Source organism: Rissa tridactyla, chromosome 2 (genome assembly GCF_028500815.1).
Source record: "Rissa tridactyla isolate bRisTri1 chromosome 2, bRisTri1.patW.cur.20221130, whole genome shotgun sequence".
NCBI classification, from domain to species: Eukaryota; Metazoa; Chordata; class Aves; order Charadriiformes; family Laridae; genus Rissa; species Rissa tridactyla.
Genome location: NC_071467.1, coordinates 58763 through 73997, shown reverse-complemented (window position 1 = coordinate 73997; position 15235 = coordinate 58763). Strand labels below are relative to the sequence as shown.

General features: G+C 48.8%; 1 long non-coding RNA gene across 1 annotated transcript; it reads left to right on the top strand.

The window, feature by feature from the left end:
• Positions 1–4788: 4788 nt before the first annotated feature.
• Positions 4789–13446, top strand: LOC128906028 (uncharacterized). Its single transcript, XR_008465048.1, has 7 exons — positions 4789–4828; positions 5350–5429; positions 6097–6150; positions 6259–7570; positions 10659–10714; positions 10801–10841; positions 11446–13446. It is a non-coding gene; the product is annotated as an uncharacterized LOC128906028 (long non-coding RNA).
• Positions 13447–15235: the final 1789 nt, after the last annotated feature.

Genomic DNA, 15235 nt, shown 5'->3' with positions numbered 1-15235 from the left:
AATGTTTTGATTGTATAGAGGTAGATTCCAGTGATGATAAAGTCGAGTGTTTATGGATAAGGATGAAGGGGAAGGCAAATAAGGGTGATCTTGTGCTGGGAGTATGCTATAGACCACCCAACCAGGATGAGGAGACAGATGAAGTGTTCTATAAGCGGCTGGCTGACATCTTGCAATCGCCAGCCCTTGTTCTGGTTGGGGACTTCAACCTGACGGGTATCTGCTGGAAATACAACACAGCAGAGAGCAGGCAGCCTAGGAGATTCCGCGAGTGCATGGAAGAGAACTTCCTGACACAACTGGTAGGTGAGCCTACCAGGGGAGGTGCCTCGCTAGACCTACTGCTCACAAACAGAGAAGGACTAGTGGGAGATGTGGTGGTCAGAGGTCGTCTTTGGTTTAGTGGTCATGAAATGGTCAAGTTTTCAATTCGTAGTGACGTAAGGAGGGGGGTTAGCAAAACCTCCACCTTGGACTTCTGGAGGGTGGACTTTGGTTTGTTCAGAACACTGGTTGAGAGAGTCCCTTGGGAGATAGTCCTGAAGGGCAAAGGGGTCCAGGAAGGCTGGACACTCTTCAAGAAGGAAACCTTAAAGGCCCAGGAGCAGGCTGTCCCCAATGTCACAAGTCTAAAGGGCGGGGAAAATGGCCAGTCTGGATGAATAAGGAACTTCACATGGGACTTAGGAATAAAAGGAGGGTTTACCACCTTTGGAAGAAGGGACAGGCAGCTCAGGAGGAGTACAGAGATCTTGTTAGGTTATACAGAGAGAAAATTAGGAAGGCAAAAGCCCAGCTGGAGCTCAACTTGGCCACTAACATTAAGGACAACAAAAAAAGTTTTTATAAATACATCAACAAAAAGACAGCCAGGGAGAATCTCCATCCCTTACTGGATGCTGGGGGGAAAGCTGTAACCAATGACGAGAAGAAGGCCGAGATACTTAATGCCTTCTTTGCCTCTGTCTTTAATAGTCAGACCAGCTATCCCCAGGGTGCTCAGCCTCCTGAGCTGGAAGATAAGGATGGAAAGCAGAACAACCCACCCGTAATCCAGGAGGAAGTAGTCAATGATCTGCTTCTGCACCTAGACGCACATAAGTCTATGGGGTCGGATGGGATTCACCCAAGAGTACTCAGGGAGCTGGCGGGAGAGCTCACCAACCCTCTCTCCATCATTTATCAACAGTCTTGGTCAACAGGGGAGGTACCAGATGACTGGAGGGTGGCTAATGTGATGCCCATCTACAAGAAGGGTCATAAGGAGGATCCGGGGAACTACAGGCCTGTCAGCCTGACATCGGTACCAGGTGACTGGAGGGTGGCTAATGTGATGCCCATCTACAAGAAGGGTCATAAGGAGGATCCGGGGAACTACAGGCCTGTCAGCCTGACCTCGGTACCAGGAAAGATCATGGAGAGGACCATCTTGAGTGAGCTCTCACGGCAAGTGCAGGGCAGCCAAGGGATCAGGGCCAGCCAGCAGGGGTTTAGGAAAGGGAGGTCCTGCTTAACCAACCTGATCTCTTTGTATGACCATGTGACCCGCCTTCTGGATGCAGGGAAGGCTGTGGACGTTGTCTGGCTGGACTTTGGTAAGGCCTTTGACACCGTCCCCCACAGCATTCTCCTGGAGAAGCTGACGAATCATGGCATAGACAAGTGTACTCTTCGCTGGGTTAAAAACTGTTTGGATGGCCGTCCCCAGAGAGTTGTGATTAATGGGGTGAAATCCTCTTGGCGGCCAGTCACCAGTGGTGTCCCTCAGGGCTCAGTTTTGGGGCCAGTTTTGTTTAATATCATTATCAATGATCTGGATGAGGGGATTGAGTACATACTCAGTAAATTTGCAGATGACACCAAACTAGGTGGGAGTGTTGATCTGCTGGAGGGAAGGAAGGCTCTCCAGAGAGACCTGGACAGGCTGGATCGATGGGCCAAGGCCAACTGTATGAGGTTTAATAAGGCCAAGTGCTGGGTCCTGCATTTCAGTCACAACAACCCCAAGCAGCACTACAGGATTGGGGCAGAGTGGCTGGAAAGCTGCCCAGCAGAAGAGGACCTGGGGGTGCTGGTGGACGGCCAGCTTAACATGAGCCAGCAGCGTGCCCAGGTGGCCAAGAAGGCCAACAGCATTCTGGCTTGTATCAGGAATAGCGTGGCCAGCAGGAGCAGGGAAGTGATGGTGCCTCTGTACTCAGCACTGGTGAGGCCTCACCTCGAGTGCAGTGTTCAGTTCTGGGCCCCGCTGTACAAGAGGGACATTGAGGTGCTGGAGCGTGTCCAGAGGAGAGCAACCAGGCTGGTGAGGGGTCTGGAGACCAGGGCATATGAGGAGAGGCTGAGGGAGCTGGGCATGTTTAGTTTGGAGAAGAGGAGGCTGAGGGGAGACCTCATTGCCCTCTACAACTCCCTGAAAGGAGGGTGCAGAGAGGTGGGTGTTGGCCTCTTCTCCCAGGTGAATAATGACAGGCCCAGAGGAAATGGTCTGAAGCTGCGGCAGGGGAGGTTTAGATTAGAGATTAGGAAGAATGACTTTACTGAAAGAGTGGTCAGGCACTGGCACAGCCTTCCCAGGGAGGTGGTTGAGTCACCATCCCTAGAGGTATTTAAGAAACGTCTAGATGTGGCACTTCAGGGCATGCTCTAGTGACAGGGATTGTAGGGGTTTTTTTTGGTGTGTGTATGGTTGGACTCGATGATCTCAAAGGTCCTTCCCAACCATGTAGATTCTATGATTTTTTGGGGTGAATAGAAAGATGTCTGTGTGTCTCGGGGGGGGATGATGACATCATTTGGGGCACCCCAATGTCATTGGGGCAGCGATGATGCAGCGGAGGAGCAGGTGAGTGAGGGATGGGGGTGTGAGGGTCTCCCAAAAGAGGTGGGTCACGGCCCCAAAACGTCTGAAAATTCTTGGCATGCATTAAAAAATGTGAAAACCCGTAACTACGGGCGTGAGGCATTGAAATAGAGAACAATCTCTCATTTATATATGAGAAATATATATATTGAGAAATAATATTAATTTATGTATCTAAAATAAGTTCAAAATAAAAAACTCTGTCTCTAAGGATTCTATGCTTCTGTGTTTCTGTGTTATATAAAAGACCCTAGAATATAAAAATACTTTAAAAAATGTATTTATAAAGATATTATTGTCAAAATAGATGTGTAAGCAGACAGTCTAAATAGATATTCTGTATCATAAGTGTTAATGTATAAGTCTAAGCAGATCTTCTATATAAGCGGAAACAGATAACAAATTCCCTAAACATACATATGTGTGTAAATAATGGAGGGGGTGCTGCCGCCCGGCGGCTGCAGGCCGGTCCTGCAGGGGGGGGAGCCGCGCGTGCCCTGTGGCCCCGCCTCCCGCCCTCCCTGGCCACGCCTCCGGCCCGCCTTGGCCCCGCCGCCGGCAGCACTGCGCATTTGTTCCGCAGCTCGTGCGCATGCGCGGCTTCGCGGAGGCCGGTCCGGCGCCGTTCTCGAGAGAGCGGCGGCCGGAGGGCGAACCAGGGCCGCCGGACTCCGTCGAGCTCCGCGGCACCTGGAGCGGGATCTGTGCCGCCCGCCCAGCCTCGAGGGCGGCCATCGGCGCTCCAGTATCGGCTCTTACGCGTTACCGCACCCCCGTCAGTGCCCGGCAGTTTTCCGGGTGTCTATCTCCAGGGCCCCGCAGTCCTCCAGGACCCCGGAAGTGCCCCCACAGTCCTCCGATGCGCGTCTCTATGGCACTTTAGTCCTCCAGGAGGCCCCTCAATCCTCCGACGTACGTCTCTATGGCATTTTAGTCCTCCAGGACCCCGGAAGTGCTCCCTCAGTCCTCCGACGTGCGTCTCTATGGCACTTTAGTCCTCCAGGAGCCCCCTCAGTCCTCCGACGCGCGTCTCTATGGCGCTTTAGTCCTCCAAGCCCCGGAAGTACCCTCTCAGTCCTCCCACGCGCGTCTCTATGGCACTTTAGTCCTCCAGGATCCCGGAAGTACCCTCTCAGTCCTCCGACGGGCATCTCTATGGCACTTTAGTCCTCCAGGAGCCCCCTCAGTCCTCCGACGCGTGTCTCTATGGCACTTCAGTCCTCCAGGATCCCGGAAGTGCTTATCAGTCTTCTGGAAACCATATGTTTCTAGGACTCTTACAAAACCACGAAACACGATTAACAGTTAACCACAAAAATATCTGAAGATTGCAAAAATTAAACGACCCCTGTAGAACTCTCTTCTCTGTTATAGATTGAGGCCCAATAATTGACAGGAACCAGTCCAATTAATCAAATTAGTTTATTAAGCAAGCGGCAACAAGCAAAACAGCGCTGGGCGGCCGGGGAGTCTTTGCTCCGCCAACGGCGCACACCCACTCCCCGAAAGTAGTTGATTATATACTCTTCTGGTTCCCGTATATGTGTCAATCCTGGTATATTCCGTGTCTAAGCGACGTGTTGCTAGGGGGTCGGTCTTGTCCCGCCTCCTGATGGTCGTGAGGCTGAAGGCTCCTCATCTTTATCAGTGTCCTTGGGGAGACTCTTTTCAGCTTATCTCACAAATTAGCTCTTCCCTTTGAAGTGTTAAAACACACCAGATGCCTGTGATTTAGGCCTTGAGGTGTCAAAGTGCCCCAGACAGCACACCGGATGCCTGTGATTTAGGCCTTTAGGTATCAAAGTGCACCAGATAACACGCTGGATGCCTGCGATTCAAGTATGTGAAGAGTCGAAACAGTGTAAGTTTTCACCAGCCTTTAAGAAAGCATGATTTGATTAACAAACATGATTCTATTTATTACATTCTCCACAGTAACAACTGGACAGAAATCAAACAAAAATGGTAAGAAAATCACCAGAGGTGAGTTGCAAATGGAAATAAAAAGGGCTGGTGCTTTGCCTGCTGGGCACTTAAGGCAGCAGAAAAGGAACTGCTGCTCCTGTGGCCGCCTTTATGTCTTCTGGGGGGGTTGGTCCTGCCCCTTTCCCAGGGGATTGTGGGAAGGGCGGTGGGCGGGGCCCGAGGGCAGTGGATGGGGCCCGGGGTATATGAGCCCCAGCTTGGGCTCAGGAGCTCATTCTGCTACTGGGCCCTTGTGTGGTTAGTGCTCTGCTGGTCCTTTACTTGGCTGCAGCTTTGGGGCAGCCTCAGCTGTTTGGGCAGGTGTGTTTTGGTGTTCAGAGAGGCAGAGTTGAGAAGGCTGAGCTAAGACCTTCAGGAGCAGTAAGCATCCAGCCACCTGTATAGTAGAAAGTTGACTGGTATGCTGCTTTTTTGTTTCCTTTGTTTTTAGGTCAGTAACTTTGTAATGAGTGTTTAGTGGGTGCCCAGATGGCTTAATGGTGTGCTTTTCTTTATTCTAGGAGTGCTGCATTTTCCTAGAAATCCTGATTTTATTGAAGATGGAACTGTGTTTTTTTCCACCAGTTTTGCAGTATGCTGTGTAAGTTCCTGATATTGTTTCTCTTAATTGAGTTGATGATGAGATTATCTTGTAGGCGTTAGGGTGAGCATTTTGTATGCATCTGCATATGACATTTTAGCATGTCTCAAGAAAGCAGCGGGGATGTAAGGCATAGTGTCATTCAGGGTATGGCGTGGTTCATCACCTTTCCCCATTGCCCAGAGTGCCCCAGTGTCCCTAGAGTTTTTGCATCTTGCAGCAGGCCCCTCATAGATTGTGTGAGGGCATTACTTATTTTGTGGGTCTGTAGCAGAGCCCAGAGTCTGTGGGAAAACAGAAGATAGGAGGTGCCTGCAGAACGCAGGGCACGGCTCAGAAGAGCAGCTCCTGAGGAGTGGCTGACACCGCGGGGTCAAGGTTGCAAATACAGGATGGGAGCTGTCAAGAAGAAGTGGGGGTCCTTCCCTGACAGCTGAGGAGAAGAGAAGGGTTTTCTAAAGTTTTGACGCTGAGGGTTGGCTAGGGAAAGGGAGGCACGTTCATCAGTCTTTGTCATATCAGTTTTGCATTTGGATTTGGGTGTCAACAGGGTCTGGTCTATGCTAGTCTCTTGCATTTGAGGTGAGCTGGATAGTATTGAGGAGGAGCACGGGACTGGTGATTTCACAAAAATGCAATGGTAATTTTGTGTTTGTTGGTATCTTAGGTGTCATAAATAATTGTTGCTGCAGCCTCTGACACTGGAATCAGTGTGAAGCAGGTGAGTGGATTGCTGTGGCACCTCTGAGGATGAGGGTGTTGTGGAAGAGGTTGGCATCTACTGTCATGGTGGTTACTGCTGGAGCTGTGGTTTCTTTTTATTTTGCAGATGAAGAGGAACCTGGTGACTGCAGGAACACATCAGTTAGCTGTTTGTTGTGGTTTTTCTGTCAAGGATGAATTCAGACCCCTGGCCTTCTGAAAGCTAAGTAGAGGGACAGGTGCTGGAGGGGGTCAAGGTTGACAGTTTCAGGGAGGAGTTTTAAAGTCAGGGTAGAGCAGAGGGCTATGCGGGAGCAGTCTCCTCTGAGTAGGTAAAGGGAGTGGGTTACTTTTCAGCACAAAGCTAGTGTGTGCTGGGCAGGGCAGATCTGGCCTGTGTCTTCGGTTGTGTAGTTTGTGCGCTCTGTCTTCTGTGTCTTGGATTTTCCTTAGGTTTTGGTGTCCTTATTTCTCTTTGCACTCAAGGAGCACAGCATGTGCCTTGGGCACCACCTGTAGGGTCTCAAATGCCTGTGCTAATTGGCAGAGTGCCCAATGGGCACTTTTCTTGCATAACAATTTTAAAGTGCAGATAGGACTTGCCTCTCAGGAGTTTCTGAATGGTCCTCTTCTGCAGTGTCGTTCCCGGCTGCATGAGCAGCTCTGTTCTCTGGACTCTAGCAGCTCTAGCCATCTACTTTTATGAACTGGGATTTCATCCCTGCATCCTTATGTTCTCGGGTCTTGAAGCCAGGCTTCCTGCACATATGTCGTCTCAGTTTTGACAGGAACTTCTTGGAATGGGCCGTTACATTTGACTCTTTTATGGCTTTGACGTAGAGCCTCCTCACGTCAGTGCTGCAGACCTGTAGGTCTTCTTGCCTGACAGTGTCTCTTGTCTGAAAGTCGTTCTTCTTGTGGAGAGTTTTCTCTCATCTTGGAGTCACGTTGTCTCTGGTGCTGTGTGGTGTTGGGCTGCATGTGGGTGTGTTTGGCGTGGAGCTGCCCTGCCTGGGGGTGTAGAGTCAGGGGTAGGTGGAACAGCAATAAGAGTCTATGGGCAATATGTTGATCTGCCAAGAATGTTTAGCCAAAGGTTGTACAGTTATCTGGGATCAAGCAGCCATCGGCAGGGACAGTCATTTCTATAGTGTTTTACGGAGATGATTGGAGCCTTCTGGGAGGGCCTGTTTGGCAGTAGTGAAGCAGATTGAAGGTGTTAAGGCTTGCACATGTGGGGATTAATGTTGGGTCCAATTTTTTTTAATGGCAGGCTGTAGTTGGAGCCTAGATGATATTCCTAAATGGAAACAAGACCCCTGGGATTGTTCAGCTACTGATCAGCATCTGGGTGACTTGTTTGTTAATTTTTTCACATGCAGAGGGACAAGATGTGGACCAAAGAGCGATGGAGGAGGCAAGCGGGACCCCGTAAGAAGGTGGGTCAGTGCATGGTGCTGGAGGGAAGATGTGACTGGTGGCTATGTGATTATATTATGGTTTGGTGGTGGGGTGTTTTGTTTGGGTTTTTTTTAATTTTGAAGGTGTGAAGTGATGAGTAAAGCAGGTTATTGGCACTGGACATGACTCGGGCAAGGTGAGCAATGACTAGTGGGCTGAAGCAGTAATTCTTCTCAGATGTTATATTGCGGGTGAAGTTTTAAGTGTCCTTTGGGCCTGTTTTCCAGGTGGTCTGTAAGCCTCAAAGCGGCAGCACAAAACCATGGATGGCAGGTGGGCAAGAGGCCAGGGTAAAAGAGTAGGAGACAGGAATGGCTGTGGGCAAGCTGAGGTTTCAGGCGGTATCTTAGCATGACCCTGGTTCCTGCACTTTATGGTTGGAAATAAGATGCCACATGCAACTGAAAGCATAGCTTTAGGTGCAAAAGCACATTAATCAGCTATGAAGGAACCTGGAAGAACCTGGTTCTGGCCAAGCTCCTTGCTGCCCCATTCAACACCAAGTGCTGTATGGTGCTTGGTTAGAGGAGAGCTTTGCCAGCACCTCTTAAAAAGCATTGGGCGTGTCCATCATTTCCCATGAGTCTCTGTTCATCAACATGTAAATGCCTTACTCAGGGGAGCTCTGGCTGGTCCCCCTTGGGGATTTCTCTCCCCACACTATATAACCCTTGTCAATGCTTTTCTCTTCATCAGCATGTACTCAACAAAAGTTTGGATCTCCAATGCAATACTTAGCAATGGGTAAGGGACACCTTCCTGCACCTGACCAGCTCTGAGTTTTCCTGTCTCTCTGCAGCAGTCCAAAAAGTCCAAGCAAAGCATCCTCTGCCTCACGCTGTCCCACTGAGTTCCTCCTGATGGGGACCATTTCCAACATCACTGGCAAAAGCAGCGCGTACCAGGCAGTGGGTCACATCCTGACGTCTGCCATGCACATTTCCCATCCCCTGCAAGGGGCTTTCAAAGCAACCCTCTGCTGGGCTGTTTGTACAAACATGCATATTTACTGTGTCAACACACACTAGAGAGCAAACACATTAAAAGGAAAAGGAAACAGACTACGAGCTGAGGCCTCTTCAAACCTTGCTCCACCGCAGGTCTTTTCTGGGATGTCAGGTTGGTGGCAAAAGCTTTCATTCCCAAAATCTCACCCCTCCTCTCCCCAGCTTGTGCCTGCCCAGCCAGCCACAGGGATCGAGTTTCTCTGACCAGCAGACATCTCTATGCTGCACACGTGCCTGAAGATGGAAAATTGAAGTGTCTTTGTGATAGAAGGCTCCTTGGACATTTTTGGTTCAAAAATCGGGAAACACAGCTGGGATGAGGGAGGCAGTGTGAGGGATACAGGGATGGTGGTAAGCAGATGATTGCTGCAAAAACCACCTTTCTGGTTTAACCCCTGGTCCCCGCCATCTCCAGCGCTGCTCTGCTGTGAAGATTAACTGGAAGGCATCCTCCTCCTATGAGTACCATCAGCCTCCTCATAAGATACCATCAGTATCATGGGGAACTCTGCCATGACACACAAGCCCCAGGCAGGAGGCAAGTTCATGCAGGCAGAACCAATACTTAGCAAACCTCCATTTTTCCCAAATAGGCTGAGCATTTCCAGGGGTTATTCGTTCTTGTGATGCTGCAGCCGGGAAGAGCAGCACTGAGATGTACATAAAAAGATGCTGAAAGAAAACCAATTCCTCCTGACTTGTTGCATACTAGATCCAGCTGTTGCTTGCATTCACTGCTTCCTCTTTGGCTTGGCACACAACTGCACGTGTGTGTGTACATGAACACACAGATAAGACAGAGAGAGGTAATTATAAAGCTGAAGGCACCTAGCACTTCCCAGCTGTCAGTCCCAGAAAAAAAGAAAACATTGTGATTTAAATGCAGAGACATCTACCACTTAAGTAAAAGTAGAATCCCTGTTCAAGATGTGAAGACAACAGTTTAAATATATCTCAGAGAGGACAGTGATATAAATGCCTGCTGGTAAGTCCAGCAAAACCTTAGACACAAAAAGAAAAATTATTGAAAATAAAATCATCCAAGGACATGGGGAAAATCCCATCGTTGTGCCATGTGGAAGCTTTGCTCAGGCCATCGCACTACATTGGTGGGAAAATCATCTGCTGAAGTCCATCCCCTGCCAAGAAATGCCCCCAGGACCACGCACAAAGTCCTGTGCCATGTACAGGAACAAGCTTATGTGGGGAGCCGTGATCACCCCATTTGCAGGAGCCCAAGTCCAACACAGGTGTCTGCAGCACTGTGCATTGCACAGCATCCAAATTCCCATGCAAGACTGCCTGTCAGCAAAAAGCCTAGCTCTTGGGAGGGGAGCAGCCAGGAGACCTTAAAAGAAAAATCAATGCCAAATGATGTGATTGACACTTCAAAGGGTGTTTGGCACCTCACCGCGGAAAACTCTCCATCGCTTTGTAGGACCAAACATAAGGGGAGAATTCTCTGACCCAGATCCACCTGCCTGCTTCAAAACCATCCTGCCACGCTTGTTCACACTGCCTGGCAGATCCTGGTCAAGAGGGATTCACTCTGCTAAGGACAGAGTCCAGGATGCCATAGGTTGCCATAGGATGCTGGCAGTGAGAGAGGGAGTCTTCCCATAATGGGATGCAGGGGAGAGCATATATAGGTGAGATGTCTCCAAGAGATATCCCCCACCTGCTACCGCTGGGAATTCAATGCCAAGTTTTCAGAGAACTAGGTTCAGGGTCTACTCCAGAGCAACCCAAGGCAGCTGAGCTTTTGTAGGGTGCATTAACCTACTGGGAGCTGGGAGAGGACACGTGCAAGCCCTTTGGCTGGTGTTAGTTGATATGGGGTGGTGAGGCACTGGAAGAGGTTGTCCAGAGAAGCTGTGGATGCCCCATCCCTGGAGCTGTTCAATGCCAGGCTGGGTGAGGCTTTGAGCAACCTGGTCTAATGGGAGGTGTCGCTGCCCATGGCAGGGGGGTTGGAACTAGATGATCTTTAAGGTCTCTTCCAACCCAAACAGTTCTATGATTCTATATGCCGTTTGGTTGGCTTTTTTTTTTTTTTCAGGTGCAGGATGCAGGCTCAGAGGGGCTAAGCCATACGCTGATGAGTGGGCTGAGAAGGTGAGGTGGTTGTAGGCCATATTGGTGTCTTAATAGTGAAGTATTATACGGCAACTTGGTTAAGTATTTACCTTCTGTTTTTGCAGGTGTCCTGTGAACCATCTTTGGAAGTGGATGAGCATTAGAGGTGAGCTGAGGCAGTAGTGAGGAGGAGCTTGGGGCTGGTGACTTCTCACATGTGCAACAGTGTCGCGATTGAGAGACGGGACGCTGCTTGATGCAAGCAAGATGTCAGTTTATTAGACGCGTCGGAAAGCTTTTATACAGCTACTTAACAGTTACATAAATTACACAAATTCTATCATTTCTGATTGGCTTAGCTCTAAATGTTTCATTACAATAATCCCTCCTACCTGCGGTTTCGCTACATGCTAGAAGCTACAGTTTTGGAATGTGCTAAAAGCTACAGTGATAACTTGTTGCCTACTCCCTACTTCTTCAAGGTTATTTATCTCAGACCTGCAAGGCCAGTTGTTCCCTGGCTCCTCAGATTTATTTGTCTCAGGTCTGCAAGGTCGGCATGCCCTCGAATTTCTTGTATACTTGTACTTTTCTGCTAGCCGCCCCCAACACAACAGTAATTTTGTTTCTTGTTATCTCAAGCAACGATGGCAACAGCATCTGACTCTGGAATCCCATTGTGCTTTTAAGGAAGGGGAAATTTTGGAAGAGGTTGGCACTGACCTCTCTGAAACTTCCTGCTGTCACTGTTTGGTTTTCTTTAATTGCAGATGATGAAGAGGGACCTGGTGACTACAGGAATGTCCCAGACAGTTGATGTGCTGTGTGTTTTTTTTTCTTTTTTTTTTTTTTTTTGTCAACATGGGATTTAAGACCTCCAGCCGTCTGAAAGCTAAGTTGAGCGGCCAGAGCTGGGGAGGGCTTGGGAGGAGGGAAGAAGTTTGGGAGTTGCAGGGAGGCCTCTTAAAGTTAGAAAAGGGCAGAGGGCTGTCCTGGAGCAGTCCCCTTTGGACAGGTAAAGGGAGTGCGTTAGTCTTGTTTGTGTGGTCTGTCTTCTGTATCTTAAACCTACCTTGGGTCTCAATGTCCTCCCTACACTTGGAGAGCACAGCCTGTACTTCAGGCATCATCCCTAGAATCTTGAATGCCTGTACTCATTGGCATTGCCCCAGTCGGGTGTGGCTTTTCTTGCATTATAAGCTTAAAGCATGGATTGGTCTTGCATCTTGGATGTTTCTGGATGGTCCTCATTTGCAGCATTGTTCCTGGCTGCGGCTCCTGTTCCTGTTCTCTAGCCATCCGTTTTCAGTGACTGGGACTTCTTCCCTGCATCCTTAAGTTCTTAGGTCTTGAAGCCAGGCTTTCTGCGCATACATCTTCTCAGTTTTAGAGTCACTCGTTGTCACGGGCCATTACATTGTACTCATTTCCTGGGCTTTCCCTAGAGCCTTCTCATGTCACCATCGTGGTCCCACAGGTCTTCTTGCCTGACAGTCACTTATGTCTGGGTGTCATCCTTCTTGCTGAGAGTTTTCTCTCATCGGTGAGGGGCATTGTTTGTAGTGTTCTGTGTAGTGTTGGTCTGTGCTTGTGTGTGTTTGGCTCAGAGCTGCTCTGCCCGGTTATGTAGAGTCAGGGGTAGGTGGAACATCAGTAGGAGTCTATGGTTAGTTTGTTGATCTACCTAGACTGTTGAGGCAGAAGTGGTACAGTCAACTCCCATCAAGTAGCCATCAGCAGGTGGTGTGGGCAGCTCTTTAATTAGGGCGGTTGTTTTGGGATGAGCAGAGCTATGTGTGAGGGGCTGTTCAGCAGTAGTGAAGCAAACTGCGTCTCAAAGATGTTAAGGCTGCTTTGTATGGCGTGTAATTTTTTTTTTTTTTTTTTTTTTAATGTCAGGCTGTAATTGTACTCCAGATGGTATTTCTAAGGCAAAACAAGACCTTTTTGAGGGTGTGTGTGTGTCACATGGGGTTCCCCCTAAAAGAGGCAGTTCACAGCCCAAAAGCACCTGAAAATTCATGTGGGGAATGTGTGTTTAAAAAAATAATAAAACCTGTATATATGGGTATGAGGCATTGAAATAAAGAACAATTTCTCATTTTTATACATATTGAAAAATATGAGTGTATGTATATAAAAAGGAGTTCACAATAAAAACTTGTATCTACTATATTATATAAAGGATGTTATCATATTAAAAGATCTGTCCCATAGGCAATTTTTGCCTTCATGGTTCTCTCTCTGTCTCGTTCCCTGTTGCTTCCTCCTGTCTGATCTGTAGCCCATAGCTGTTTTCTTTCCTCTGTGGCTCCCTTTCCTTGTTTTTTCCCCCCCCCACTTCTCTGCCCTGTAGTAGATTGCTGTTGTATTGGGTTTAAGTGACAAGGTTTTGTTGGCTGAGTTGTGGGGGCAGGGGTGGGTTCTGTGAGAAGACACCAGAAGCTCCCCCCATGTTGGGCACAGCCAGCTCAGAGAGGGACCTGCCGCTGGTCAAAGCCGAGCCCGTCAGCAACACTGGCCAGGAGTGGAGCAGAGAGTCCCTGCAACACATGGCGGCCCCACTGTTGGAGCAGAAAAAGAGCGCGAGGAGGAAGGAGCAGCAGAGACAATGCAAGATGAACTGACCACAACCCCAACTCCCTGTCACCCTGCATTGTCTGAGGGTATGATGTAGAGAAGTCGTGAGTGAAGATGATCCCAGAAAAAGAGAGGGGTGGTGGGAAGGTGTTTTTTAAATTAGTTCTTATTTCTTGTTCTTTGATTGACAATAAATTAAACAAATTTCCCCAAGTTGAGTCTGTTGCTCTTGTGACTATGAGCGATCTCTTTGTCCTTGTCTCAACCTACAAGCTTTTCCATTTTAACTTCTCCCCTTGTCTTGTTGAGGAAGGGCAGCCGATAGAGAGGCTGGGTGGGTACCCAGGGGCCAGCCAAGGTCAATCCACCACAGATTACTTCTATTAAGCTTTGTGTCCTTGTCTTTTAATGCTTGACTATGTTTCTTTTACCCAATCTCTTTTGAAACTTTATTTCTCCCTTTCCATCCCTTTCTTTTAAATTCTTGCTTAGGTTTGTTGAACCCAGTTCGTTTTAAAATTTTCTTGCTACTTTTCCCTCTCTCTGTCTCCCCAAATTAATTTTAATTTCTTTCCCATGTTCTTGTACCCTGTCGCTTTTCATACTTGTCTTCCTCGATCTCTCTCTATGCAGTTCTGCGTACCTATCTTTTAAGTCTTGGGTATGATTCTCATACCCTGTGCCTCTCAAAATTTTGTGTCTATATCTCCTCCTAGCCATCTCCCTGCCTATAATTCCCAATTCTTCCCCCTCTTTTCTGCACGCTGTCACTTTTTTCATTTTTTTTTTCTACATCTGCCTGTTATTTTTTGCTTACGTTTCTTGTACCCTGTCACACTTCAAAATTTTCTTTCAATGTGTACTTCTGCCTGGGTCCCTGTTTCTATTTTTTATTTCTTGATCATGTTTCTTTTCCCCTGCTCCTGTGTGTTGTCTCATCTTATCCTGCTGATTACTTCCACCTCTCTCTCCTGGTCCCCATCTGTCTCATTTATTCCTCTGTCTCTTGTTTTTTTGCACAGTCTTGCCTTTTTTCTCATGGCTATCCTGCTTTCCCCCTGCCTCTTGTTTGCAGCATCCTGTTTTCTGGCTTCCTGTCCGACACCTCTTCTCTATGTCCCTCTGTCCTTTCTCCTGCTTTTTTCTTCCCTTTTGTCCCTCTGTCCTGCCGCCTTTGGGCACTGAGCCTCGTAGCCAAATCGCTGCCGGGATTTCTTACGCACGTTGAGGAAGAAACACTTCCTGCCTCCTCTGTGCTCCTGGATCCACTTGCTGCCCCCAGGGTGCAGAGCTCATTGCTGGGGACAGGCTCAGGAGAGGGGGTGATGTGCTGTGGGGCTTTGGCAATGGCTCCTGTTCCCAATGGGCTCCAGCTGGGGCTGAGGCAGCCCAGGTGAGACCCATGAGGTGAGGATGGGCTGGGCGAGGCTCAGGTTCAGCCAGTGAGGCTGAGGATGGAGCTGGCTCTGCTGTGCTGAGGGGCCTGCCTGGGCACAGCTGCCTGCTGGAGCTGGCTGAAGAGTGAAATAAAGGGGGTTCCACAGGCATGCCCCTCCAGCAAGGAACAGATGGTACCCATGGTGAGGAAGGATCCCTCCCAGCCATCCCTGACAGAGTGCACCACCAGCACAGAACGCCAGGAGCTTGCTGCCTCTGTCATCTGCACGTGTGAGCCACCATGCCTCTGGGAAGCATAGTGGTGGAGGAGTTGAATAGGAGGCTTTGTTTTTTATTCCAGGTATACTGCATTTTGAGGCATTCACAACTTTACTGAAGAAGGAACTTTGGTTTTTTTCAACAGGTTTGCTGTATACTGTGTAAGTTGCTGGTAGCGTTTTTCTTTATATGAGTGATGGTGAGATTATTTAGCAGGGGGTAGGGTGAGCATCTTGAGTCCCCCCTTTCCCCCTTACTTTCCCACCATCCTGCATTTCCCCATTCTGAACCTCCTTGCTTGCTGTCACCTCTTTCTCCATTTCC